Genomic DNA, 6,000 nt, shown 5'->3' with positions numbered 1-6,000 from the left:
GAGATATTTAGAAAGCTAAGAGTATATCTAGTGCATGTAACATCCAAGGCATGTAATATCCAACAGAAAGATGGGAAGTCTAAAATTCTCTGATGGAAGAATGGGATGTTCAAGATTTTTCAATATGAAAATGAGAAGTCTAAAATTCTCCTTGATAGGGAGAAGAGAAGCCCCAAGTCCTTTAGTAGAAAGTCCAAAATCTTCTGGGACCCTTCAAAGCTTACAAGGTCAGCTCTTCTGATCAAAGGGTAGAAGAAAGGGGAGATCTGGACAAAGCCAAAGTAGAGACCTCTTTTCCTCCCTCCACTCTAAGAATTTCCCTAAGGCAGAGCTTTCTTAGAGGTTTCACATAGAACTCTATTTATTCCAATGCCTGAAATCCCTATTCCTTCTCAACTTTCTTGATAATTTAAGGGTGTATGGTCAAGTGTTTTCAATCTATCAAAGCACAGTTTTTGTGCAACTTCATCATAGTATAAAGGCCTACTAGCCATTAAGATTATGAGTAATTTATGTCTTGATACAAGTTCTCATCTAGATGTATCAGAAGGGCATTATTTTAAAGATCTGGAAGATAATCATAAAATACATAATGAAAGTTGAAAGGGACTTCAGAGGACATCAACGCCAACCCTATATTTTATAGATAAGGAGAATGACAGCCTATATAACAAATCAGAGGTCATAACATTAGTAAAATGGAAACCTGAACTTGAATTTAAGTTGTTCCCCCCCACCCTGGCTTCCAAATTAAATGCTTTTTCCACTAGACTGCACTACCAGTCTTTATATTTTTGGTCTTAGCCAGGTCCTGTAACTCAAGAGATAAACTTTTTAAATTGAGATTACTTTTTAAAGGATGTTTTATTAAAATTTTATCACATTCTGGCATTAATTATGTTTTTAATTCAAAAATTAAACTTGAAAACTCTTGCTTTATTTTCTGTAGATTCAGAGCATTAACCTTCATGACTTCTCATTGTCTGACCATGCCTCTCTGGAAATCCACCATAGTAGATCTAGATTTAAACACTAAAAGGGAATGAATTCATAATGCTGTTACTAAAATGATTCAAAAATAGAAAATAAGCATAAAGGAAAAATTATAAGTTTAAATTGTTACTGAGCTCTCAATTTCTTAATTTCAAATGGACAAGGAAACTATTAGAAATAGCAATTGAACAATCCTCTCCTTTAGGAGTATAATTGAACTTTCCTGTTTTCATCCATTACAAAATTATGAGCTATCTTTAAAATATAATACAGTACTATTATATATACATATATATATATGTATTTATTTATATGTGTGTGTATGTGTATATGCACAATTATGTATCACCACCTCACAAAGGAGGAAGGAAGAGGGAAGGTTTTCTTATAATCTTACTTGGGACCAACTTAGTTCTTTATAATTTTGAAACATTTAATTCTGATTGTTTTGTGGTTGCTCTTTTCATATGCACTGTTCAGTGGGTTTATCTATTCCTTCCCTTCCTCTTCCTCTTCCTCTTCCTCCTCCTCCATCTTTTCTCTAACAATAATATTTCCTTGGCCCTCTAACTTATTAAAGTAATAATAATAATCTTACCTCTCTTTTACTAATAAGGTTCTAAAAAGAATTATTATGCTAACTATTGCTCACAACCTGTTCACTCATTCCTGAAACCCTTACAGTTTGACTTGTTTCCAAATCCTAACTAGAATGAAATCCTTTTTTATTTCCAAATCCATTTTCCCCCTCAGCCCTCATTCTCTTGATCTTTCTGCAATATCTTAATACTTTCATTCACCCTCTCCTTCTTGACACTATGTCCTGCTTTCTTGCTTCTCTTCCCGCCCATTTAATTGCTTTTTCTCAGATTCTATCTCTGGTCCATACTACACTTTTTCTCTTATCTATTTTATTCACTGTTACATCTTTAACCATCACTTCTATGCACATAGAGCAATAAATACCTGACAGAGATGTATTACATATTGTTGTTATTCAATCTTTTCGGTCATGTTCAAGTTTTTGTGACTCCATTTCAGGTTTTCCTGATAGAGATATAGAATGGTTTGCCATTTCCTTCCCATCTCATTTTACAGTTGAGAAAACTGAGGCAAACAGGATTGAGTGATTTGTAGAGGGTTATATGGCTAATATTCGAACTTGTGAAAATGAGTCTTCCTGGCTTCACATTCTGGCACTCTATCCACTGTGCCACCTAGTTACCATGTGTGTATGCATATATGTAAATATATACAAACAGAAAGAAAGCCAAACAGATAAAAACAGATCCTTGAAGCTCGTAATTACATTCATGTATATACGTGTTTGTGCATATATGTATGGAAATACGTATATATGTACACACACACACACACATATATATACATATATATATGTATATATCTTTTTTTGTGTGTGTTCTTGGATAGAGAAGAGCTAGTCTCAGAACTTGAAATATTTTTTGTTAGCTTCTGACATTAGTTATAAAATTTTGCATCAGTCAGTCACTTAATGAAGAAAGACAGAGACAGAAAGACACAAAGGGGCTCCCCCCCACTCTACATCAACTGCCCTCCCTGGTTTCAACTCTACTAAGATGTTCTTCTAGGTAAAGCTACTCACTTCTATTCTATTCTCTTCTATTCTGGTAAGAACTTGTAGTTCTTACCAGAACTAATTCCTCTTTACTGACATCATCTCCCTCAGCTTCTTCTCCCTTCTGATTAGAAGGCTGGAGGGTAAAGTACCAAACCTTTCCTGATGCCTTCCTTTGTAGAAAGCAGAAACTGAACTTTGTGGCTCATTCCACTCTGCATCTGTTTCTCTTCTTGGATTTGACTCTATGGAACAAGGTGCTCCAGCCAGCTACTCCTGATTTCCCACACCCACTTTTCTCTGTCTCTTTTTCTATTGCTTGTTTCCCACTCTTAAACTCCTTGAAAGAAAGGACTAAGTTTTTATTGTTTTACTAGTGTTTATAGCAGGCACATAGTAGATACAGAATAAATGTTTATTGGATTGGACTAGATAAAGACAGAAAGAGAGAGATCTTTTCTGATTTATAAAACACCATACACACAGCATCACCTCACAGAACCTGCTAGGTAGGTATAAAGAACATTTTTATCCTATTAACTAAGGCTCCAAGAGGTAAAAAGAAGTTGTCCATATTGACACAGAGAGTAAGTATCAGCAGCATGATTCAAAAACCTTTCTTCCTATATCCAAGTCTAGTACTTTATGTTTTATGTCATGATACCCTTAGAGAAAAAACTTTCATGGAAAACCCTTATATTATATGTGTATGCTCATTTGGTTCCTTCCCCCTCTAGGTAAGAATTGCTCTTCTTCTGTCCAATTACTGGCATCAGTCAGCCCTACCCCAGGTAAGGTACAATTTAATTCCCATCTGTTTCCTCCTCTCCTCTTAGATTGCCCTCACTAGTTCAGATACTCATTAAGTCTCTCTCATTCTATTATAATTACCTATTATATCTATTCTTACCTCCCATGTCATCCCTCTCCAATCCATCTCTCACACAACTTTGTAATTAATCTTCCTAATGTATAGGTATAACTATGCTATTCTCCTTCTCAAAAACCTTCAAAGCATTCTTATTATCTAGAAAATAAAATACAAATTTCTCTAGTCTGGAATTTAAACATCTTCATGTTCTGTCTCTAAGCTGCTTTCACAGCTTTTTGTGCTGTTTTCGTTCAGTCATATCTGACTCTTAGTGCCCCCCCCTTTTTTTTCTTTTTTTTTGCTTAGGCAACTGGGGTTAAGTGACTTGTCTAGGGTCACACAGCTAGAAAGTATTAAGTGTCTGAAGCTGGATTTGAACTCACTTTGGGGCCAATTCTCTATCCACTGAGCTTCTCGCTGCCTGGCCCTTTGGGGGTTTTCCTGATAAAGATACTGGAATTGTCATTTCCTTCTCTAGCTCATTTTACAGACAAGGAAACTGAGGCAAAATGTTTAAGTGACTTACCCAAAATCCCAATGAGGCTGAATTTAAATTCAGGTTCTCCTGACTCTAGGGCAAGCACCACTGTCTACTACATCACCTAAATATCTTTCACAGCTTTATTCTATTTGATTCTCCATTTCTGTGTATTCTAATCAAACCAATTTTTTTTCATATTTTTTTCCCTTTTTCCATACTTTTGGGTTCACAGGTTTCTTTCTCATGTTTTGATCTGTGATCTTCTGAGGAGGAATTATGATGTTTATTCTTTTTTGTACTCTTAATTCATAGATTATACAAAACAGCATTTGACTAATCTTTGTTCAATGAGTGAGTGATAAAAAAACATTTGATAAGCACTTAATATATGGCAAACATTGTGGTAAGTTCTGAGGTCACAAATATTAAACTCTTTTGGCCATGTTGTGAGAACCAGCATAAGTCCTGTAAATGTCAGTTAATTATAATAGCACCTACCTCCTAGAGTGGCAATGAATATAAAAAGAGATAATATATGAAAAGCTCTGCTTCTATATAATAACAGCCATATTGTTTAAAAAACAACTTTGAGTAGATAAGTCATTTTGAATATTACAAATATTTAAATTAACTACAAAGTATATATAAAGGAAGACACTGCTTCCAGAGAAAGAAGTGAAAAATAGAAGCTTGTATAGAATGATTTTACATTTGTGTGTATGTATTTATGTATCTGCCTCTCTCTCCATATATATATATGTATATACATATATATATATATATACATATATATATATATATATATATATATATATATATATATATATATACACATATATAGATATATATTTGTGTGTATCTAATGGTAGCCATCTCTAGGGCAGAGAAAATGAAGAAAAAAGAGAAAAAAGAAATTTACATGATAACCTTATTAATGTTTAAAACAAATATCAAAGTTATAACATAATAGCTTTACACTTTCACGTACATCATTTTTCTCATTACACTGTTATGGAAATAATTGTTTTAATCCATAAATATAAAATTAAGTTTAAATTTTTAAAGAAAAAGTTCTTTGGAAAACTTTTATTTTTATTTTTATTTTTTGCAAATCGTAAAGTATTATGGAAATGCTAGCTATAGTTACAACCAGCTAGATAAATTGTCACTAGTAAAGCAGAAAACCATGTTATTATGCTACTTAATGACTTCAATGTAAGGACTTAAAAAACCCTACCATAAAAAAAGTGAAAATTCTAGTATAAGGAGATAAATATAGTAGGAAGGTAGTGGCCATAAAAGGCTACTTTGGTTAAGATCCCTGTCTGGGATGGTAAGCAAAGCTAGAGAAACTAATGTTTCTTCTAACAGCGTGTCTGTATTGATGTCATTACAGTTTCCAGCAGAAAAGATGAAGGAGGTGATAGAGAGAAGATATGAGAGCAGGGTAGATGGCAAAGAATGATCACCGTGGAATATAGTGACTGGGGTCAGTTAGAAATAAGTCATGGGAGAGTGTGCCCAGTTTGTTAAATAAGCATAAACTTATAAACTGAAACCTAAGTATGAATGGAGAAGGAAGTACAGGAAAAAAATCTTAAAATATAATCATTTTGCTATCCGTATTTGGAATATTGTCAGATCTTTATCTATTTTTAAATGAATATAAAATGAGCCTTTGACATGGAAGTGATTATAGCTTTGCTGCTTGCCCAAATACAGTGGGAACAATTAATGAAGAAAAAATAGTTTCAGAGCATATAGGGAATGCAAAAGCATGACTAAAAATGTCATTACTGAAAGTTATCAAAATAGAATTTTGTAATATCTCCCAAATTTAACTTTGATATTAACTTTGACACATAATCTTCATTTTACCATCTCAGAGCATACTTTTAGAAGCAGCGGCATATAGCCCAGTGGATAAAGTATTTGATCCTGAGTCCCGTATTCAAAGTCAGTTCTTATATTTATTAGCTGTATAATCCTAAAAAAAATCCCTTAATCTCTTTTTGCTTCAGTTTCCTCATCTGTAAAATAATAATAATAGTAATAATA

Source organism: Sminthopsis crassicaudata, chromosome 5 (genome assembly GCF_048593235.1).
Source record: "Sminthopsis crassicaudata isolate SCR6 chromosome 5, ASM4859323v1, whole genome shotgun sequence".
Lineage (NCBI taxonomy): Eukaryota > Metazoa > Chordata > Mammalia > Dasyuromorphia > Dasyuridae > Sminthopsis > Sminthopsis crassicaudata.
Note: the sequence above shows the minus strand (reverse complement) of the source record.